This window comes from Delphinapterus leucas, chromosome 4 (assembly GCF_059928025.1).
Source record: "Delphinapterus leucas isolate spDelLeu-1000000601 "Yukka" chromosome 4, BTC_Dleu_Yukka2, whole genome shotgun sequence".
NCBI lineage: Eukaryota > Metazoa > Chordata > Mammalia > Artiodactyla > Monodontidae > Delphinapterus > Delphinapterus leucas.
This window is the reverse complement of record NC_143132.1, coordinates 89,105,173-89,129,896: the sequence shown is the minus strand read 5'-3', so window position 1 is coordinate 89,129,896 and position 24,724 is coordinate 89,105,173.

Genomic DNA, 24,724 nt, shown 5'->3' with positions numbered 1-24,724 from the left:
TGGTTCAAAGAGCATTTGAGGAGCTGGTTGTTTATAGATGATGTAAAAAAGGAATATTAAGTTAGATTGCTGCATTAGAATTAAACTGTTAATCATCAACAGTAGAAGAAACTGTAACATTTGAGGTTATTTTTCTCTCAGACAGAAAATATTGCTTCTGTACCAGATGCAGGTTTACAAGATAACATGTAACTTCACAGAACCTGAGCCTTTAATTTATATTTCAAATATCAAAATCTAGCGATGGTAGATTATTTCAGAAAATTAAGTAATCCTTGACCAAATGGGTCTGTTCAACACTGTTTCAGTGTGACTTTGAAACAATTCGCATGCATCCTCTTGTCCATTTACAAGTTATGGATGATTTTTCTTAACAAGTGACCTAAGGAATTCTGAATTTACCACGTAATCACCTGTTACATTTTTTCTGACAGCACGTTGCTTGGTAAGAATGAAATTTTAATCCGGTATCTGTCAACCTTTTGTCACTTCCTTGATTCTTCCAATATTGGTATTTGGTGCTTGTGTACTTTGCAGCTTATGAATTAGTCTCACTGATGTTTGCAGCTCTTAGCATCCTGGCTTGCTGAGCTGAAAAGAACCGTCAGTGACAGTGAGAACTTATTCTGCAGTGACATGTGAGGGTGCTAGGATATTGTGATGTATACCTCCCTCTTCCCCCCATTACTTACACACACACACACACACACACACACACACTCACACACACATACAGCCTCACCCAATAGGAGTGGTGAATCTTAGACAATTTTATGAGGACAGGGAAAGCACAAATCCTCCAAGAAGAAGCTAATCCTCCTTTGAGTTTCCTGATTAGCTAAGCAATAGAACTACAGACTCCTTGCATTGGACAGGACCTTAGAGGTTAACTATTCCCACTTCCCTGTCAAAGTAGGAGTCCCCAGAACAGCCTTTGCCTGTGATCTTTGTAAAATGCAAATTCAATCATGTCACTCTCCTGTTAACATCAGCCAGTGGCTCCCCTTTGCCCTCAGGATATAGTCCAAATTCCTAACATGACTTACAAGGTCTGGCCCCTCTTCTCTCCCTCCATCCTCAAACCTCTTCACTCTTCTCCTCTTGCACCTTTTTCCTTCAAGTATATGAATTTGCTTTAGTTTTTAAAATGTGTCCTGTTCTCATTAACCTCTGTGCACAGGCTGTGTCTTTTCTCTGGGTAGTTCATACTCTTCAGGTCCAGTCTGAAGAAGATCTTGTGAATTTGACCCAAAGGTCATTGTTTGCTCCTTAGCATAATATTCAATACATTTTTTTCCATGAGCTGGAACTATTTGTGAGACAGCAGAATCGAGTTGGTAGATCAGGAAGTTACAGGAATAACAGAAATGTAGCACACTGAGATTTGGGCCTACATCTGATGAAGTCGTTCATGGCCATCTTTGAGAACAACATGGAAGGATCCAGGTTGGATCATAGTGCTGAGTGAGATCTGTAACTGGTAGAACACAGAACCTCGAGGGGGGCATGAGTTGTCAATAGCATGCTTGAGGGAGGTCTCTGTCATTGCCCTTTGCAGGCCATTATTTTCATAATGTTTTGGAGGTGAACCTCAATGGCAGGTTGCTGAAATTTTCAAATGGACTCAAGTTGGAAGAAGTTAATATTTCAGATGAAGATTAGTTGACAAAATGTTCCTGACATGTTGAAATAATGAGCTATATCTAACCAGACAAATTTTAAGTGGATAATCACAATGAAACAGCACAGTGATAGGATACGGTGGGAATGGGAAAGAGATTTGGAACAAATATTGGTGAGTCTAGTTGAGAGTAAATTCCACACGAGTTCGCAGGGTGACATGACTTCCAAAAAATAGTAGGGTTTCTTGGCTGAATGAATGAAAGCATAGTATTTATATCAATGTGAGTTTTAGTGTCATTTTTCTCGCTGACTTGCTCAGTTCAGAGATGGGAATCTATGTTTGGATTCAGGCATTATATTTCAGGATGCTGGAAAACTGGAGTGTGTGTAGAGGAATGCACATAGGATGGAGAGGTGACTAAAAGCTTTGTGATGGGAGGGTTGGGGGAAGACATCTGCTTTATTTAGCTTGGAAACAAGAATGGGAATATAATAACTCTTCAAATATTTGGAGGGGTAGTGCATGGATGAAGGATTTATTTTATTTGGTGTGGCTCCTGAGGCAGAGCTAAGACCAATGAAGCAAAGTAGTAGTTAGGAAAAGTGCCTTAATATAGATAGCTCCTTCCTGATGGAGAAAGCATCATAAAACCAAGCTGTCTCAGGAAGCTATGAGTTCCTTGTCACTGAAAATACTCAGAGGCCAGACAACCAATGATTTGTTGGAAATGTAGTAGGCTTTCCAGTATTAGGGAGAGGCTGTTGAGCTATCATGCTTTAGTATCTTTCAACTTTTATGTAATTACTGTCTCCTTATTAAGACCTGTATTTTACATAGCACATACGCTTAAATAAATAAATATATATAAGGAGGAGCTTTTACCCAGCTCCTTATATAACTAGTGTGGTATAATGGGAAGAGCCCACGTTCTGAGGACAAATTGTTATAACCCTGTCTAGCTATGTGATCTTAGGCAAATCATGTAATTTCTCTGAATTCCTATTTTGTAAACTGAAAAAAATAATAGGACTAATACTTCTAGTTGAGATAAAACAATGGAACAACATGAATATGGATTAAAAATATGAAGAATGTTTTGAAATTAGCTAAGAGAAAATGAATGATCAGACAGTGAGGGTCACAGAGATTCAGATGAAGGCTGGATCACTGGGAGTTGGGTAATAATAACAGCAGTTAATTTAGTGCTTGCTATGTGCCAGGTACTGTTCAAAGTGCTGCTACATGCATTAGCTAATTTTATCCTTGCCAGAAACCCATGAGGAAACCTAGCCACAGAGGAGGTATGTGATTTCCAAGGTCCCATGGCCATAGCCAAGTCAGGAAATGAACCCAGGCGGTCTGGCTCCAGAGTCTGTACACTTATTTTCTTTACTGCCTATGAAGAAGACATCACAGATGAGCAGTGTTTGACCCACCGTGCCGTTGCAATTGAGGCCAAAATCAATCCTACTGAAAGTTCTGGAGCTGAGATGGCCCTTCAGAATTGTCCCAAATTTTGCGAAGGGGGTTGGCCTTTGTATCCCTACATTAACCCACGGTTACACCTGGGGGCCACCAATAGCCAATGAATGGCTGACAGGCCTGCTGGAGGGCAATTTCTAGTGAGGAAATCAGCTGGGAGAGTATAACAGCCAATCTTCCCAGCATCTGGGGGATTGGTGCATGGGTGAAGAGGGATCCAGGCAGAGCATCACGGAATCCCTATATCTGGCATAGACCAGGCATGATGACAGTGATGATGGTGATGATTACCAAAACTTTCTGATGTGGCAGACTCTGTTCTAAGTACTTTATTCACACGAACTCATTTAATCCTTATAATATTCCTGTGCAGAGGGTGCTTCTATTTATCTTTTGAGGTAAAGAAACTGAAGCACAAAAAGATTTAGTAGCTGGGGCAAGATCATTCAGCCATTAAATGGCACGAAGGGGATTTTTTTTTTTAAAAGCACTTATTTCTGGGCTTCCCTGGTGGCGCAGTGGTTGAGAGTCCGCCTGCCGATGCAGGGGACAAGGGTTCGTGCCCCGGTCCGGGAAGATCCCATATGCCGTGGAGCGGCTGGGCCCGTGAGCCATGGCCGCTGAGCTTGCGCATCCGGAGCCTGTGCTCCGCAACGGGAGAGGCCACAACAGTGAGAGGCCCGCGTACCGCAAAAAAAAAAAAAAAAAAAAAAAAAAAGCCAAAAGCACTTATTTCTAAATTCACATCCAGTAAAATTCACTCTCTTTGGCATACATTTACATGAATTTTGACAAATGACAAGGGACATGTGGATACAGAATAGTTCCATCACCCGTCCCCTGCAAATTCTTCAGGCCTTTTCTAGTCAACCCTTACACTTGTCTCCAGCTCTAGCAAACCGCTGGTCTGTTTTTGCTCCTATAAACTTTCCTTTTCCAAAATGTCATTTAAATGGAATCATACAGTATATAATCTTTTGAGTTTTGATTTCTTTCACTTATTGTAATTAATGCATCTGGGATTCACACATGTTGTTGTGTGTATCAGTGCAGAGTTGGAACTAGAACTCAAGCTCCATGACTCCAGAACCCAAGCTCTAACCACTGCGTCTACAAACTCCCCCGGGGCAAGCCCAGTGAGTAGACATGTGATATTGCCTCTTCTGGTGTGGACACAACTATAACTTAGTTTCTAACGCTCCTTTTAGTAACTCTGTTAGAAATTGCTGTGGATTGTTCATTTGTAACAAAAAGTTACAATGAGAAAAACCATGCAGTGGGCTTTGACTGAATTAATTAACTGCTGTAGTTTCTTATTATGAAGTTGAGTGGTTGCCCATTACTAACTTTGTATATGAGTTTACCATGATTTTTCCAAAGTGTTGTAAAAGAAGATAATTTGGATTTCTGGTGTGTCTCTGATCCTGCCATGTGCTGTTAAGAAATTTGTTGGAGAGTATCTGTTCTTTAGTGCCAGCTAAAATAGGTATGAGTGTTATAAGTTATATAGTCCACAGGCTTGGATGTGCAAAGCTGAAACTTTTCTTTATATCTGAACTTTACTCTCCGGTCTCTATCTCTGCTTTTAAAGGAAAACTTTATGTTGTCACTTCAACAACATTCACTTCTAGTTAAATCTTTGTCTCTTTTGGTTTAAAATTCAGTCTAATCAGAATTTCCCTCCCTTTCCTTCTACTTTCCCTTAATCTCTGGTAGATTAGTGTGGTGTAAGGAAAGGGCATCAGGTTTTCTGTCCTCCTCTGATCTCTCTGGTTTCCTCAGTGGGGTCTCCTTCCATTTGCTCTTTGGTCTCCCAAAGAACTGCTCTCTACAAACTCCCTGTGGCAAATGCAGTGAGTAGACATGTGATGTTGTCTCTTCTGGTGTGGATACAACTACTATTTATTTTCTAACTCTTCTCTTAGTGACTCTATTAGAAATTGTTACAGATTATTCATTTGTAACAAGTGCAGGGTTTAATACAATCTGTATGCTCTGCCCCAGAACCATGAGTCATCCATCACCTCCCTTCTTAGTAACTTTTATAACTATTTTTTATTTTTTACTTTTTTTGGTAGGAAGTGGGGAGTGTGCCTCCTCTGAAACTCTTGGCTGTTTTCCATGTGCTACACTGTGGAAGCCATGACTTTGGGGACTGTCCTGGGGCTCTGCAGCCTATTTTCTTCCTTCAGCCCTTTGAAACCTACGGTTTGGCATCATGTTGGACACAGGGCTTTTCTGTGAGCTGTGAAGTGTCTGAAGCACATTGTGGGAAGCCAGGAAATCTTAGAGCCTCTTCGGCTCTGAGATCCCCACTCTCACCTGTGACTTCTGATGTGGACACAACTGTGGCCCCCCCTAGTTTCGATCCAGAGGGGGACAGTGTGCCAGGCCACTCTTCAGGTCCTCACAGCACGTGAGCCCCTCAGACTTATCTCTAATCCAAGTGGTAGGAAAACTGCTCTTTGGCTGTCCAGTTCCCTCTTAAATGTTTCCCGTTCCATAAATGCTTGTTCTGAGTCTTCCAGGATCTGGCTTTTGATATTCAAAGCCAAAGCTTCAGAATCTCCAGAAGTTTTGTTTGTTTGTTTGCCTTACGTGCCTGCCTGTGCTCATGTCATGAATGAACTTTGGAAAAAAGTACTCCATTTTCCCAGGGCATCCCCGCTTAGCTACTACAGACTGGGGGGGGAGGGGTGGTTGGGAAGGATTGCTGAGAAGAAATGTACAAAGATTGCCATTATCTTGGGTGGGAGAGGACCTGGTAAGGTTCGCACTGGAACTGGGGTGGAGGTGGGAGGGTTGGGGGTGACTGTTGGGCTGTGGAGCTTGACAAACCTCCCCATGTGATTCTAACATAGACTTGCCTCTCCCTGAGGACCACACTTTCTGTCAGTGCTTACCGTTGTCTTTTATTGTGTGATACATTCTTAAATATGCTGTCTCGTATCAAGAAGTTGATCAAAGGTCATTGTTCCCTATACTTCAGGGCACTCATTTTTTCCTCCTATCCTTAATGAGTACAAGGACCATATCTGTCTCACTCAGCATAAGTCTTCCAAACTTAGCACAGTGAGTCACATGGCAGGTACTCTGGAAATACTTATTGTGGATGGTGAGAATGACAGCTAGCTTTGGCTCTGGGAAAAAAATTATATCCAAGGCAATTAAGGAAGTGATGCTGTTATGATTTGGAAGGAAGGACAATTTGGGGTTAGCAAAAGGGAAGGGGAAAGGGAGAAATAGTTTCTACTTAGAGAGGTTCATATTTTGAAACCCAGGATGGCCCAGAGTATTAAATTATGTTTCCCTGGGACTGGGCAGTTTCTCAGTTCTAATGACTAGAACTCTGCCGCTTCCTGCCCCTCTCAGTCCTACTGCGATAAGATACAAAGTCCTGGTGAATGTATGGGCACTGAGCAGAAGCTTTCTGAGCTATCCAGCCCTAGTATCAGCAGTGATCATCTACCGTCAAACTGGAGATTAGATCAGAGTCTGTAGAATGGCCTTCCTCAAGCCACAGGCCAGCTTCCCCAAAGGAGTCTGCTTCACAGGGGCCACAGAGACCCCAGCCTGAAGTCACCTAAAGTCACTCTACAGAGAGGCACAGAAGGAGGAAACAATTCCAAATGAGGAGATTGTTTTCCCAAAATAAAGAATTTTTTTCTCTCATTGATTTTCTCATTTTCTACTCTCTTAAAAGTAATAATAACCATAGAGCTGAAATGTCTGCTTGGTCAATTTCAAATCAGTTATATGAGATTTTAGGCTACTTTCTACAACAGAGCAATAAGAGAGAAATTCAGTGCAAATTATTTTGAATTCTGTAGTACTCCTCTTACGTTGTCTCTCTACTTCTTGGTTTTTGAAAGCAGTTTGGTAGTGACTTATTGGCTGTCTTAAGAACCCCATGTCAGATTTTGTGTTTCCTTACAAAAAGACATCTTGTGTAATTAATTTTTCAGTCTGGAAATAATAGGGCATAAGCCACTGGTCAATGCCAAATTGGGCAAAAAATGGAAGTTTGGCCTAGTTTTTAAGTGTTTTATCTACCTGAGATATTTAAATATGTTATTCTTGTTTATTTTTTGATTGCATAAGCAAAGATATTTTGCAATCTGCCATTTTTACTTATTTACAACAAAGTTGTCAAAACTAATCTTTTTCTTTCTTTTTATGGTTGTGTGGGAAAAATGTGTTACTCTTTAAGATCATTGGAGCTTAAAATATTAGCTTGTAGCTTAACATGTTGATGAGTTACGGTAGTTTGGCAAAAACTTTTGTGAATATTAAAAATTCAAGAAATATGGTTAACAATATGTTTCCTCATTACAATAAAATATAGATATGAAATTAATGATATTCTAATTTAGAGCTTAATTTGATAGAAAGCATACACTCAAACCTTCTCAAGTGTTTGTTAAACCCTAACTACGAGCAAGGTTAAAGTCTAGAGAATAAAAAAATTAACCAGATCCATATCCTGTCCTCCGTGAATGTACAATTCAGAGGGAAGATAAGGCAGAAAAGCAACTCTAATGAGAAACAAGGTGGAAATGGCAAATACCCTAAGGAATTTGGAAAAGGCATGTACCACTTTTAGCAAGAGATAAAAGAAGAATCTGTGAGGAACTGGTGGCCTTCGAGTTATTTCTGGAAGGATGATAAGTGAAGGGAATTCTTCTGGAGAACAGTGTGTGAAGTATATGTAATTTAGAGACCACTTGTATTTCACTTTTTTATGGAGTAAAAGACACTTTCAGGCTTGGCCTAGGAACCTAACCAAAGATAAATCCATTCTAGCTGCAAAAATCCCCTGGGACGCCTTGTCCCATTCTGACCTGAGGGTATTTATGCTTGCTGATCCCTCTGCCTGGAATGCTTTCCCCCAAATATCTGCATGGCTGGTTCCCTCACGTCCTTTATGTCTCAAATCTATGACACACTACTGAAAATGTTAGCTGTCACTCTGGTTCCCCTTCCCTGCTTTGCCTTCACTGTACTTGTTACCATATAATATACTATATCACTCTCATCTGTTTTGTTTATCTGTTGCCCCTCATTAGAGCGTATGCTCAGGAAGGCATGGCTTTTGTAATGTTTCCTACCACCAAATCCTGTAACAGTGCTTGGTGCCTCATGTGTATTCAGTAGATATTTATAGCACAGTTGACTGAAAGAACAAATGTAGAGAAACACAATGGTTCCAAACAGTTCACTTTAAAACAATTATTTTAGATGGCAGTATAGCTCTAAGCTGAGTATTCATGTTCTTTCCCTGTGGCAGGCAGCTTTTGTGTGATGTGAGTCAGCATTGGATAGCTGTTGTGATCGCCCGGTGTAACCTTGGGCAAGTCACCTGATCCCTTTGTGTCTTAGTTTCTGCACCTGTAAAATAGGACAATAAAGTCCCTGCCTCATAGGATTATTGAGTTAATATGTTTACATGTGTCTGGCATATAGCAATTGCTGTATAAGTGTTTACTAGGATTATTTACTTTTCTTTTATGGACTTGAGTTTGGCTCTCCTATCCACTATGTCTTCAAGGACTATGAGGACAGACCAGTTACTCTGGGCTTTTCTTCAAACACAGTTTCCCTATTTCCTTCTGTGTAGACTATGCAGGCTTTGCCCAAGTACTTGTCTTTAAGCCTCCCCACCTTTAGCACCTCACTCTGGTCACCTTTTGTAGATGACCTTTTCTCACCTTAACTTCCCTCCTCTTCCTTTGTACCCACACTTGTGGACATGGAGTATGTGCTCAGGCAGCCTCTCTGTTCATCATTATCTTCATCGGCTTTGATATTTCCCCTGGTGTTTCTATTCCAAGGTATAATCTATTCCTTCTGTTCTTCACTGCACCACACAGAACTGTTATCTGAATTTCATCATTCTGCAATACCCAGTCTTTGCCATATGCTTTTCTGTCCCTGACCGTGAAGTGTATTCTGTATCTATCATGCAGACAAACAAAAGGGGAAACAAAAGCTTTGCTTAAATGTTTTTAATTGACATTTTACCCACTTAACACTGATGATGAGAAAATGCCACTCTCTTCTTATTCAATCAGTTGCTTTGTCTGGCCTCCCTACTTTCATTTTCCCAGTTTAGACCTAAGAACCTAATAGAACCCTGACTGTTTCTTTTAGATGTTGGAACAAACTGTTTTCATAAAGTTGAGGTTCTTGAGTATCAGTGTGTCCAGTGGATCTTGAGCAGCAGTTCAAGCTTTGTCTCTTTCCCATCCCAGATCTTTGAGGTCTAACAGAACAGGTCCACAGAGGCTTACCTTCCAGATCGGGCCCTTCTGGTACAGGGAACTGGATGCGTCCCTATGACATTTCTATCCCTGGAGCCACTGGGAGCTCAAGGCTGCTGCCCACAGTTTCTATACTTGGGATAGTGCAGAAAAGCTGCCTCTAGGTGAGAAGTGGACACTGTTGAAGTAGCAGGGACTCATTTTAGATATTTAACAAAATGGAGAAAAATGTTAAACAAACCAATATTATTTTTACATAAAAGACCCTCTTTTTTGCTGTAATGCATCCTGGATTCAACAGCCAAAAGCAGAAAAGTGAAAAATGGACTTTTTCCTTATAGACTCTATGTTTACTCCATAGCTGACAGTAAGTTAAAAATACTTGGCTGGGGAGAAAAGTGAGAAATGGATGATTCAGTCCCTCCAGATTAAGAATCTGCTGCTGAAACGGAAGGCTGGTCAGATCCAGCGTTGCGAGGCATTGTTTTTAGGTTCTTTCCTACTAGGTAAATTTCAAAGTAGTGAGAAGCAGGGCCTGCCTGTATAGAGACATAAAAACCTTTATAAAAGTGACAAAAAATGTCAACATGAAAATTTTGTAGAAAAACAGTTTAACTCCGCCTCTTAGTTAGAAACACTAGGGAGAACACATAACATAGGAGTTCTTGTTACAAACCTGGGCCCTGTTCGCTGAACACTTTCCTCTCTTCGGGCACCTTATCTCATTTAAGATGCCACCACAGGACCTGTTTATGACCCTGGCTGCTCGCTCTCCCACAGCTGCTTAGTTTTGACTCCCAGTCACTCAAGGTGCTAATTGTGTTTGTGAATACCTCCCAGCTATTCTTAACACATTGTTTCAAACAGTTCTCCTTGGCATTTAGAGGTGAATTTTGACTTTCTTTTTCCCCAGTGCTGACACTCCAGGCTCCGCTGGGTTAAGAGCTCCTACTTTTGACTGTTAACTTCTATTTCTTCACCTCTAACACTATCTTTTTTTTTTTTCTTTTGCCACAGCCAACTTCCTTTTTATTTTATTGAATCAGTTTTTATTTTAGAGTAGTTTTAGAAAAATATAGAAAAAACAAAACTATAGTCCAGGGAGTTCCCCAAAATCCATGGCCCAGTTTCCCCTATTGTTAGAATCTGACATTAGTATGGCATACTTGAACTGATATTGACACATTACTTTTAACTAAAGTCCCTACTATGTCCTTAGATTTTTCTTAATGTCCTTTTCCCCTTCCAGAATCCCATCCAGGACACCAGATTACATTCAGAAGTCATGTCTCTTTAGGCTTCTCTTGACTGTGACAGTTTTTTAAGAACTCTTCTGGTTTTTGAAGATCTTGACAGTTTTGGGAAGTCCTACTCAGATATTTTATAGACTGTCCCTCAATAGGATGTATTTGTTTTCCTCATGAGTAGACTGGGGTTATGAGTTTTGTGAAAAACAAAAACAAAAGCAAAACAAAACAACCAGAAAAACACAGACAGCAAAAATACACCATACTCATCACATCTTATCAAGTATACATGCTATCAATGTGACTTATCACTAGTGTTTGCCTTAATAACCTGACTGAGGTAGTGTTTGCCAGATTTCTCCACTGTAAAGTTATTCTTTCCCCCTGCTTTCACATTATACTCTTTGGAAGGAAGTTACAGCTCATACTTAAAGAGTGAGTGGGGAATTATGTTCAACTTCCTTGAGTGTGAAGTACCTACGTAAATTATTTGAAATTCTTCTGCAAGGGGGATTTGTCTATTCTCCTCCATTCATTCATTCATTATTTAATCTTTAAACATTTAATATTGGTATGTACACATGGTTATGTGTTCTGTATTTTTGGTTGTAATCCAATGCTTCTTTATTTTGTTGCTCAAATTGGGAACCAACTTAAATTTTTAAAGAATAACTTGTTACTACCCTTCCCTTAACATTCTTGATTATTATAAGCAGAATAATATGGTTCAGAGTTTAAACCATATCAACTCAATTCTAGACAACTGTTTACAAAGGTTTTCTTCCAGATCTTTCCCTTTTTTTCTTTTCCATAATCTTAAGACATTTACAAAAATAATTTATGCATAGAACCTTGCTGATGAAAATGCTTCCAGTTTTAGAAAGCTGCCTAAACTCACTGAATAACTGCCCACCCTCGACTCCACTTTGCCAATTTAGTTAGTTTTCATCATATCTTCTATGCAGCATCTTGAACACTGGCACTCAATATGTATGAAATGGTAATCAATACCAGGCATGAAATAGTCTCAGTTGAGAAATTATTGAATAGAAACAAAAGTTATCAAGGTATAATAAAATTAATTTCCTTTCGTAGCTGGTTCATCCAGTTTGAACTTTCTAGATACAAAAGATACAGCATTATATTGTCCAAAATACAATGAAAATCTATTTCCAGAAGTCTTTTTGAGGGCAAATGGACATTTTGAGCTCATAAATCTGTTGCTCATTGTAGATTTTTCTTTGTTATATTTTTCAAGTTCATCTTAAGCCAGAAATGCCTGTGTGACCCCATGTGATTGAGGTTCTGAATTTTCACTTTCCTGCCACATTCAAGCAGTTGGTTCCTTTGCCTGAGGAAGGGATGGCTTGTTATTATTTGACTAAAATGTTCTGTTATAATGGTCTTCACATATTCTTCTCTTTTGAGTTACCAGACACATGTGCCATTCCAGTTATTGGAAATGGAGGTCAGAAAATCTGTACTTACTCCACAGAAAAAAATGCCCTTTTAAATGTTGTTCCCTGGTTGACGTGAATCCAGCGTTCTTTAAGAACGATTACCACTTTGTTCTGTGGCAGTCACTGGAATGCTTTCTATAAGAGTGGAATGACTCTTGTTTCATCCTGGCTGCCTTATGGTGGGTCTCCTCAGTGTCTCTGATGCATGATGTTTGCAAAGCCAGATCACTCTTCTCAATGGGGGCTTCCTAGTTTATTACTGCTCTGGCCTAGCCCTTTCAGTGCTAAAGGAGGGTGTATGACACATTTACCTGCTCTGTAGTGTTGAAGTTATCATTTTTAAAATTCCATGGCTCATTTAACAAAGGAATTGAAAGTAACAGGCTTCTAGTGGGTATTTTCTTTGGGGCCCATTTATGTAAATGTTATGAAATTGCTCTCTGATTACCCACTTTTGAGCCTAGCAGTGTGTGTAGAGTACACAAACATACAGCTGATTGGGTGGTATCAGAGTTAGCACTACGAAAATGAGGATGGTGCTTGCAAAGGGGCCACAGGCATGGTGTAAGACCTCAGCACAGGTGGCTGACAGCACCTAACATAGCGGACAACTCTTATGTTAGAGGTATATGTGCCTGCTCTCTTATTCTCAGAGCACTGGAGAAAGACTTTGGGTTTGGGATCTGTTGTTTTGAGCTCCAGTTCTGGCTTTGCCTCCAATGGGTTGTGAAATCAACCACAAGTCATGTAAACTCTCTAGATTGCTGCTGCCTTGTTTGCAACTAAGCAGATTAGACTAAGACACTTTTAACTCTAAGGTCCTGTGATCCTTTAACAGATTTTGAAAAATGTTCACAAAGGTGCCTTATTTGCCAGGTTAACATAGGATTGAATTTCTTGCATATAAAAAAAATAAAGATAGGTTTAACCATCTCTCTTTTATTGAAAACACAGCAAGATGAAGAATAAAATGGATTTGAATACATCCCTTCCACACAGATTTGTTGAGTGCATGGTACTAAGGATACAATAGTGAATAAGACACAGTCCCTGCCCTCAAACGTGCTAAAGTTTAGACATGAAGCATGTCAGTTCTTCCCCCTCTTCCCTACACTCCTACCCTATCCTGAAGGAAACCTAGGGCTGTCATCAAATCTCTGGTTGGCTTTTTCCAAAAGCTCCAATATCCCAAGGTTGCAGATGGGTGGGGCTGAGACTCTTTAGGAGCTAAAGTGAATTCAAGAGATTGCCTAAAAGTGAAAGTTCCTCTGGTCTTAGCATTGTCAGGTTTTTGTATGGTAAATCATTATCCAACCTATTTATTATCTAGTTCCCAAGCTGTTAGCCTTTTTGCAGATAAGGATATGTATCCTCTCTAGACAAATTACATAAGTGTGGCTCCTCTGTGGACCAATTAGGGAAAGGCCCCCTTCCTACAGGCTTCAGCCCATCATCAGGGTACGCGGTGCCTTGAGCACATGGCACGATCTCAGCCCCCTGTCCTGCCCCTCAGAGGATGCCCCACAGAACCTGCACCACTGCCTATGGACAACCTTGCCAGCAAATCCATAAGAGGCTTCCTCAGAACAATGCTTCTCTCCACCCATTTACCAGGAAAGATGTGCTCTCTGGGAGCTGCTATCCTAACAGCACCAGGCTGTTAAGACAGCGTCTATTTCTTCATGTTTAAAATACGGCACCATATGTGTGAGTTGCCTCAGGGTTTGGGTGACAATGCATCCTATTTTTGTCAGATTGCTCTGGTTTTTACTACTTTTTTCCCCCACAGTGTCCTGAGAAGTCCTTCTGAGTAGCAACGTGTCCCCTTTGAAAAATCAAACCACCCCTGCAGGATCACAGCTCTTGAAATGAGACTCTGTAGTCGAATGTTTAGAAGCCCAGCAGCCGATGGCTCTGTGAAAGCCTGATTCTCTACCACATGCATTCTAATTTAATTGGCCTAATGAATTTAGGCTGATGTGACTAAGTGATCAATCAGGTTTGAGTTACGAGATATTGAAAAATGGGATTAGAGAAGAAAAAGGGCATTTGGCAAATTGACTACAGGACAGGGGAGCTGCGAAGTCTTGATTTAACAATTGGATACTTGCTTTTTATTTTTTTCCCCATCCCTGGAATGCTAAGTCATAACAAAACCTACTTTGATGTGCTTGCTTGCTCATGTTTCATTGGAATTCATTTTGCAATTCCCCCTCTGTTTTGATTCAAAATGCTTTTTTTTCTATCAAACACAATAAGCCAGAAATTCTGCCTTGTACGAAACATTCAAGAACCAATGAATGCCTGCTATCTAGAAAAGTGAAATGTCCCTATTGAATTCTTGTTACCCTTAGACATTGTTCAAATGTTCTGTGAAAAAATAAAAATACAAAAGATAACATGAGTTTTAACGTTGACATGTAACATTAGTTCCGTTTAAACATTAGCTCCTCTGTTCCTGTTTGTCTGGTTAAATGGGTGATTGGCCAAGGAGGGAATTTCAGTGAGTGGATTGCCCCCCCCCCCCCCCCCCGCCTCTTTTTGAATGGCTGTTAAGTGGGAGGAAGTCCTTGGGTCATCTCAGGCCAGCAACTGAAACGGCTTGAGACAGACATTCTTCCAGCTCTGGGAAGGTTAGAAATTGGGTAAACTTATCAAGCTTGGCTGGTTTTCCAGTTGACTTGCTGTGTCTGAGGTAAATATGGGTACTCTGCAGCATGTTGAGTTCTGCTGTTCATTTACAAAGGTCTAGGGGCTTGCTTTTGTTTTTTAAAAGGTTGATTTTGTCTTAGAATTTCAGGCAAACTTATAGAATGAGTATAAATTGATTCCTCCACTCTGGGAGCAGGAAGTGTTATATTTCTTCATGTTCAAATAAATCTGGCTCTGTTTCCTCCTAACCCTGCAAGGTTGTTGAGAATTTAATCTCATCTGTTTTTGCCCTGCAAATTCTTTTGGTCATTCAAGGAAAATGAGGGTCTTATACATTCCAGAAAATTTGAGGGAGGGCCTCTGGTCTGGCTGCTGAAGTGGCTCACTGAACAGCGTTTGCATTTGGTGGCACAGTCTGCATGTCCAACTTGGCCACTGTATCTTTGATCCCTCCTGAGCCACGGGGCCCAGGGTTTAGACCTAGACACCATGTTCCATCATTAGCAGTTCCACATTGCATGGGCATCACGTCCACTAGGATAGAGTCATGTCTTTCAGAAACTTCTGAGCTTTTTCCATCTTGAACGATCCAACTATTTACTTTGGGAGCTTAACCTTCTGAAACTCTCTTCCTTGGGGTGACATCCAGGTTATAAATCCTTGCTCTGCCCCTGAGATGAAGGTAAGGAAAAGTAGCTTTCATTCTTTCACAATAAACTCACAAAGTTAAATTCTTAGACAGTATTCCTTGCCATATTTGATTTCTTCTTAATTTCTTTTTTATATTTTTTTATTCTTGAACTGTTGAGTAAGCTACCAGCATACATAGTGAAGGGTTAGGTCATCAGGAAATAATCTTTGATGTCTGTGATAACTTTTTTGTTGTCATTTTTTTTGCCTTTCCTTTTTTCATAGGGGAAATTATGAAGTCATCTTTCTCAATGCTGTCCTCTTTAAGTCTAAGAGCAAAGTACTTCAAAAGAGCAGTCTTGGGCTTCCCTGGTGGCGCAGTGGTTGAGAGTCTGCCTGCCGATGCAGGGGACACGGGTTCGTGCCCCGGTCCGGGAAGATCCAACATGCCGTGGAGCGGCTGCACCCGTGAGCCACGGCTGCTGAGCTGCGCGTCCGGAGCTTGTGCTCCACAACGGGAGAGGCCACAACAGTGAGAGGCCCGCTCACCGCAAAAAAAAAAAAAAAAAAAAAAAAAGGGCAGTCTTTGTGGTTCACATGGAATGTAAATAGCTCAAATGGCCCCACTTCTAAGAAGCCTTCTTTTTTTTTCTTTTTTTGGTAACATCTTTTTTGGAGTATAATTGCTTTACAATGGTCTGTTACTTTCTGCTTTATAACGAAGTGAATCAGCTATACATATACATATATCCCCATATCTCCTCCCTCTTGCGTCTCCCTCCCACCCTCCCTATCCCACCCCTCTAGGTGGTCGCAAAGCACCGAGCTGATCTCCCTGTGCCATGTGGCTGCTTCCCACTAGCTATCTATTTTACATTTGGTAGTGTATATATGTCCATGCCACTCTCTTACTTCATCCCAGCTTACCCTTCCCCCTCCCTGTGTCCACAAGTCCATTCTCTACATCTGCGTCTTTTTTTTTGCTGTACACGGGCCTCTCACTGTTGTGGCCTCTCCCGTTGCGGAGCACAGGCTCCGACATGCAGGCTTAGTGGCCATGGCTCACGGGCCCAGCTGCTCCGCGGCATGTGGGATCCTCCCAGACCGGGGCACGAACCCGTGTCCCCTGCATCGGCAGGCGGACTCTCAACAACTGCGCCACCAGGGAAGCCCTACATCTGCGTCCCTCTTCCTGTCCTGCCCTTAGGTTCTTCAGAAGCATTTTGGTTTTTTCTTTTTTTTTGGATTCCACATACATGTGTTAGCATACGGTATTTGTCTTTCTCTTTCTGACTGACTTCACTCTGTATGACAGACTCTAGGTCCATCCATCTCACTACAAATAACTCAATTTTGTTTCTTCTTATGGCTGAGCAATATTCCATTGTATATATGTGCCACAACTTCTTTATCCAGTCATCTGTCGATGGACACTTAAGTTGCTTCAGTGTCCTGGCTATTGTAAATAAAGCTGCAGTGAACATTGTGGTACATGACTCTTTGAATTACGGTTTTCTCAGGGTATGTGCCCAGTAGTGGGAGCGCTGGGTCATATGGTAGTTCTATTTTTAGATTTTTAAGGAACCTCCATACTGTTCTCTATAGTGGGGGTATCAATTTACATTCCCACTAACAGTGCAAGAGAGTTCCCTTTTCTCCCCATCGTCCAGCATTCATTGTTTGTAGATATTTCATGATGGTCATTCTGACCTGTGTGAGGTGATACCTCATTGTAGTTTTGATTTGCATTTCTCTAATGATTAGTGATGTTGAGCATCCTTTCATGTCTTTGTTGACAATCTATATATCTTCTTTGGAGAAATCTCTATTTAGGTCTTCTGCCCATTTTTGGATTGGGTTGTTTGTTTTTTTTTTATATTGAGCTGCATGAGCTGCTTGTATATTTTGGAGATAACTCCTTTGTCAGTTGCTTCGTTTGCAGATATTTTCTCCCATTCTGAGGGTTGTTTTTTCATCTTGTTTACGGTTTCCGTTGCTATGCAAAAGCTTTTAAGTTTCATTAGGTCCCATTTGTTTATTTTTGTTTTTATTTCCCTTTCTTTAGGAGCTGGGTCAAAAAGGATCTTGTTGTGATTTATGTCATAGAGTGTTCTGCCTATGTTTTCCTCTAAGAGTTTGTTAGTGTCTGGCCTTACATTTAGGTCTTTAATCCATTTTGAGTTTATTTTTGTGTATGGTGTTAGGGAGTGTTCTAATTTTATTCTTTTACATGTAGCTGTCCAGTTTTCCCAGCACCACTTATTGAAGAGGCTGTCTTTTCTTGCCTCCTTTATCAAAAATAAGGTGACCATATGTGTGTGGGTTTATCTCTGGGCTTTCTATCCTGTTCCATTGATCTATATTTCTGTTTTTGTGACAGTACCAAACTGTCTTGATTACTGTAGCTTTGTAAAATTGTCAGAAGTCCGGGTGCCTGATTCCTCCAGCTCCATTTTTCTGTCTCAAGATTGCTTTGGCTATTTGGGGTCTTTTGTGTTTCCATACAAATTGTGAAATTTTTTGTTCTAGTTCTGTGAAAAATGCCAGTGGTAGTTTGATAGGGATTGCATTGAATCTGTTGATTGCTTTGGGTAGTAGAGTCATTTTCACAATGTTGATTCTTCCAATCCAAGAACATGGTATATCTCTCCATCTATTTGTATCATCTTTAATTTCTTTCATCAGTGTCTTATAGTTTTCTGCATACATGTCTTTTGTCTCCTTATGTAGGTTTATTCCTAGGTGTTTTATTCTTTTTGTTGCAGTGGTAAGTGGGAGTGTTTTCTTAATATCTCTTTCAGATTTTTCATCATTAGCTTATAGGAATGCAAGAGATTTCTGTGAATTTATTTTGCATCCTGCTACTTTCCCAAATTCATTGATTAGCTCTAGTAGTTTTCTGGTAGTATCTTTAGGATTCTCTAAGTATAGTATCATGTCATCTGCAAACAGTGACAGCTTTACTTCTTCTTTTCTGATTTGTATTCATTATATTTCTTTTTCTTCTCTGATTGCTGTGGCTAAAACTTCCAAAACTATGTTGAATAATAGTGGTGAGAGTGGACAACCTTGTCTTGTTCCTGATCTTAGAGGATATGGTTTCAGTTTTTCACCATTGAGAACGATGTTGGCTGTGTGTTTGTCGTATATGGCCTTTATTATGTTGAAGTAAATTCCTTCTATGCCTACTTTCTGGAGGGTTTTTATCATAAATCGGTGTTGAATTTTGTCAAAAGCTGTTTCTGCATCTATTGAGATATCATATGGTTTTTCTCCTACAATTTTTTAATATGGCGTATCACATTGATTGATTTGTGTATATTGAAGGATCCTTGCATTCCTGGGATAAACCCCACTTGATCATGGTGTATGATCCTTTTAATGTGCTGTTGAATTCTGTTTGCTAGTATTTTTGTGAGGATTTTGCATCTATGTTCATCAGTGATATTGGCCTGTAGTTTTCTTTCTTTGTGACATCTTAGTCTGGTTTTGGTATCTTGGTGATGGTGGCCTTGTAGAATGAGTTTGGGAGTGTTCCTCCCTCTGCTATATTTTGGAAGAGTATGAGAAGGATAGGTGTTAGCTCTTCTCTAAATGTTTGATAGAATTTGCCTGTGAAGCCATCTGGTCCTGGGCTTTTGTTTGTTGGAAGATTTTTAATCACACTTTCAATTTCAGTGCTTGTGATTGGTATGTGTATATTTTCTATTTCTTCCTGGTTCAGTCTTGGAAGGTTGTGCTTTTCTAAGAATTTGTCCATTTCTTCCAGGTTGTCCATTTTATTGGCAGAGAGTTGCTTGTAGTAATCTCTCATGATCCTTTATATTTCTGCAGTGTCAGTTGTTATTTCTCCTTTTTCATTTCTAATTCTGTTGATTTGAGTCTTCTCCCTTTTTCTTCTTGATGAGTCAGGCTAATGGTTTATCAATTTTGTTTATCTTCTCAAAGAACCAGGTTTTAGTTTTATTGATCTTTGCTACTGTTTCCTTCATTTCTTTTTCATTTATTTCTGATCTGATCTTTATGATTTTTTTCCTTCTGCTAACTTTGGGGTTGTTTTGTTCTTCTTTCTCTAATTGCTTTAGGTGTAAGGTTAGGTTGTTAATTTGTCATGTTTCTTGCTTCTTGAGGTACGATTGTATTGCTATAAACTTCCCTCTTAGAACTGCTTTTGCTGCATCCCATTGGTTTTGGGTCGTCGTGTTTTCATTGGCATTTGGTTCTAGGTATTTTAAAAATTTCCTCTTTGATTCCTTCAGTGATCTCTTGGTCATTTAATAGTGTATTGTTTAGCCTCCATGTGTTTGTATTTTTTACAGATTTTTTCTTGTAATTGATATCTAGTCTCATAGCATTGTGGTCAGAAAAGATACTTGATACGATTTCAATTTTCTTAAATTTACAAAGGCTTAATTTGTGACCCAAGATATGTTCTATTCTGGAGAATGTTCCATGAGCATGTGAGATGAAAGTGTATTCTGTTGTTTTTGGATGGAATGTCCTATAAATAACAATTAAGTCCATCTTTTTTAATGTGTCATTTAAGGCTTGTGTTTCCTTATTTACATTCATTTTGGATTTTTTGTCTGTTGGTGAAAGTGGGGTGTTAGAGTCCCCTACTATGATTATGTTCTGTCGATTTCCCCTTTTATGGCTGTTAGCATTTGCCTTATATATTTTGTTGCTCCTATGTTGGGTGCATAAATATTTACAATTGTTATATCTTTTTCTTGATTTGATCCCTTGATCATTATGTAGTGTCCTTCTTTGTCTCTTGTAATAGTCTTTATTTTAAAGTCTATTTTATCTGATATGAGAATTGCTACTCCAGCTTTCTTTTGATTTCCATTTGCATGGAATATCTTTTTCCATTCCTTCACTTTCAGTCTGTATGTGTCCCTAGGTCTGAAGTGGGTCACTTGCAGACAGCACATATACAGGTCTTGTTTTTTTATCCATTCAGCCAGTCTATGTCTTCTGTTTGGAGCATTTAATCCATTTACACTTAAGGTAGTTATCGATATGTATGTTCCTATTACCATTTTTTAAATTGTTTTGGGTTTGTTATTGTAGGTCTTTTCCTTCTCTTGTGTTTCCTGCCTACAGAAGTTCCTTTAGCATTTGTTGTAAAGCTGGTTTGGTGGTGCTGAATTCTCTTAGCTTTTGCCTGTCTGTAAAGGTTTTAATTTCTCCGTCAAATCTGAATGAGATCCTTGCTGGGTGGAGTAATCTTGGTTTTAGGTTTTTCCCTTTCATCATTTTAAATATGTCCTGCCACTCCCTTGTGGTTTGCAGAGTTTCTGCTGAAAGATCAACTGTTCACCTTATGGGGATTCCCTTGTATGTTATTTGTTGTTTTTCCCTTGCTGCTTTCAATATTTTTACTTTGTATTTAATTTTTGATAGTTTGATTAATATGTGTCTTTGTGTATTTCTCCTTAGATTTATCCTGTATTGGACTCTCTGCACTACCTGCACTTGATTGACTATTTCCTTTCCCATATTAGGGAAGTTTTCCATTATAATCTCTTCAAATATTTTCTCAGTCTCTTTCTTTTTCTCTTCTTCTTCTGGATCCCCTATAATTTAAATGTTGTTGCGTTTAATGTTGCCCCAGAGGTCTCTGAGACTGTCCTCATTCTTTTCATTCTTTTTTCTTTATTCTGCTCTGTGGTAGTTATTTCCACTATTTTATCTTCCAGGTCACTTACCTGTTCTTCTGCCTCAGTAATTCTGCTATGGATTCCTTCTAGAGAATTTTAAATTTCATTTATCTTGTTGTTCTTCATTGTTTGCTTGCTCTTTAGTTCTTCTAGGTCTTTGTTAAACGTTCCTTGTATTTTCTCCATTCTATTTCCAAGATTTTGGATCATTTTTACTATCATTACTCTGAATTCTTTTTCAGGTGGACTGCCTATTTCCTCTTTATTTGTTTGGTCTCGTGGGTTTTTGCTTTGCTCCTTCATCTGCTGTGTGTTTCTCTGTCTTCTCATTTTGCTTAACTTACTGTGTTTGGGGTCTGCTTTTCGCAGGCCGCAGGTTCATAGTTCCTGTTGTTTTTGGTGTCTGCCCTTAGTAGCCAAGGTTTGTTCTTGGGTTGTGCAGGCTTCCTGTTGGAGGGTACTGGTGCTTGTGTTCTTTTGGATGAGGCTGGATCTTGTCTTTCTGGTGGGCAGGACTGCATAGTGTTTTGGGGTGTCTCTGAACTTATTATGATTTTAAGCATCTTCTCTGCTAATGGGTGGGATTAGTTCTTGTTTTGCTAGTTGTTTGTCATAGGGTGTCCAGCAGTGTAGCTTGCTGGTCGTTGAGTGTAGCTGGGTCTTAACATGGAGATGGAGATCTCTAGGAGAGCTTTCGCAGTTTGATAATACGTGGAGGGCTTCCCTGGTGGTGCAGTGGTTGAGAGTCTGCCCGCTGATGCTAAGGGACACGGGTTTGTGCCCCGGTCTGGGAAGATCCCACATGCTGCAGAGCGGCTAGGCCCGTGAGCCATGGCCGTTGAGCCTGCACGTCTGCAGCCTGTGCTCCGCAACGGGAGAGGCCACAACAGTGAGAGGCCCGCATACAGCAAAAAAAAAAAAAAAAAAAAGATAATACATGGAGCCGGGAGGTCTCTGGTGGACCAATTTCTGTATCTTGGCTCTCCCACCTCAGAGGCCTGACACCTAGCTGGAGCACCAAGACACTGTCAACCACACAGCTCAGAAGAAAAGGGAGAAAAAAAGAAAGAAAGAAAGAAAAAATAAAGAAATAAAATTAAGTTATTAAAATAAAAAAATATTAAAAATTTAAAAATTATAAAAAAAGAAGAAAGAAAGAAGAGAGCAACCAAACCAAAAAACAAATCCAAGAATGATAACAAGTGCTAAAAACTATACTAAAAAAAAAACAAAAAAAATGGACAGACCCTAGGAGAAATGGTAAAAGCAAAGCTATGCTGACAAAATCACACAAAGAAGCATTCACATACAGTCACAAAAAGAGAAAAAGGAAAAAAAAATCTATATATTAATAAAAAAGCAAAATAGCAACCAAATCAATAAACAAATCTACCAATGATAATAAACTCTAAATACTAAACTAAGATAAACATAAGACCAGAAACAAATTAGATGCAGAAAGCAAACCCCAAGTCTACAGTTGCTCCCAAAGTCCACTGCCTCATTTTGGGATGATTCGCTGTCTCTTCAGGTATTCCAGAGATGCAGCGTACATTAAGTTGACTGTGGAGATTTAATCCGCTGCTCCTGAGGCTGCTGGGAGAGTTTTCCCTTTCTCTTCTTTGTTTGCACAGCTCTTGGGGTTCAGATTTGGAGTTGGCCCCGCCTCTGCGTGTAGGTCACTGGAGGGCGTCTGTTCCCGCCCAGACAGGACTGGGTTAAAGGAGCAGCTGATTCGGGGACTCTGGCTCACTCAGGCTTGGGGTAGGGAGGTGTATGGAATGCAGGGCAATCCTGCGGTGGCAGAGGCCGGGGTGACATTGCATCAGCCTGAGGCGTGCCGTGCCTTCCCCTGGGGAAGTTGTCCCTGGATCACGGGACCCTGGCAGTGGCAGGCTGCACAGGCTCCCCGGGAGGGGAGGTGTGGATGGTGACCTGTGCTTGCACACAGGCTTCTTGGTGGCTGAAGCAGCAGCCTTAGCGCCTCATGCCAGTCTCTCCACGCTGATAGCCGCGGCTTGCGCCTGTCACTGGAGCAGGTTTAGGCGGTGCTCCGAATCCCCTCTCCTCGAGCACCAGGAAACAATGGTCTCTTGACTCTTAGGCAGTTCCAGACGTTTTCCCAGACTCACTCCCGGCCAGCTGTGGCGCACTTCAGGCTGTGTTCACGCCGCCAGCCCCAGCCCTCTCCCTGAGCTCCAACCGAAGCCCGAGCCTCAGCTCCCAGCCCTGACCTGCCCTGGAGGCTGAGCAGACAAGCCTCTCGGGCTGATGAGTGCTGGTCGGCCCCGATCCTCTGTGTGGGAATCTCTCCGCTTTGCCGTCTGCACCCCTGTTGCTGTGCTCTCCTCTGTGGCTCTGAAGCTTCCCCCCTGGCACCCACTGTCTCTGCCAGTGAAGGGGCTTCCTACTGTGTGGAAACCTTTCTTCCTTCACAGCTGCCTCCCAGAGGTGCAGGTCCCGTCCCTATTCTTTTGTCTCTGTTTTTTCTTTTTTCTTTTGCCCTACCCAGGTACGTGGGGAGTTCCTTGCCTTTTGGGAAGTCTGAGGTCTTCTGCCAGCATTCAGTAAGTGTTTTGTAGGAGTTGTTGCACATGTAGGTGTATTTCTGATGTATTTATGGGGAGGAAGGTGATCTCCATGTCTTACTCCTCCTCCATCTTGAAGGTCTCCACTCTAATAAGCCTTCTTTAACCTTAAGGCTGAATGAAGTAAGTGCATTCTCCTTTTTTCTACTGTATTCCCAGCAATACTTTGAGCATACTTTTAAAATAAACTTATTGCTCACCCTTTCATCTCTAGGGAGAGCTATGATTTCTCTTCTCATTCATTCCAAGAAGAAAGGTCAATACCAAGGACTGTACTGGACCAAGGTCCATTTTAAGGGGGTGGTGGTATAAATTTCAATTTGATGAGAGAAGATAGAAGACTCTTTTCACTTTGTGTGACCTCTGGTCTATGTTTGGTGTCTTCTCTTTAGAGTCATTGCTTTAGGTCCTATCCTGATTCATTAATTTACTTATTCATTTAACAAACTTTTCTTGAAGGCTTACTAAGGATCAGACATTGTCTAGGCCTCAGGAATAGTGCAGAGATAATTCAAACAGTACCCTATCCTTCTAGCTTTCAGTGGACTGTCTCTCCTGGAATTCAGATGCTACAGTGAGATTGCCTTGGGCCTGCCTGACTCTTGGGAGGGGTTCCCTTGCCCTGAGAAGGCTAACTGGGAAGCTGGATTGTTTATCAAGAAAAGTAGGTGTTATCCACATTTATGCTCCTATAGCCTACTCGAAGAGCTTATAGCTCAAAAGTTGTCTGTCCCAGCCCACTTTTGTTTTGAGCAGCAAGTATAGAGCGTCTGCCATGTGCATGGGAGTCAGTCTTGAACTTGATAGAATCCCTGAGTCATGAAGACCATGTGCACATCTAGCACATTTCTGTGATTGTATCTCTCCTGAGAACCCCAGGGTCCTGGATCTGCAGGAGGAGGCCAACTGATAATTCCTAATCTGGAATCCCAGTATCAGCCTCTTTCTAGATAATTTTAGAGACAAAACTACTAACAATGAAAAACTACATTGTTTCAATCATTTGCTCACTTTGTTGTCTCCCTAACTAGATTCTGGTGGCCAGACATCTTGTTGTCTTTACTCTGGTATCCCAGGGACATCTAGCAAGGTACCTCACTCTTACCCTTGTGGACTGA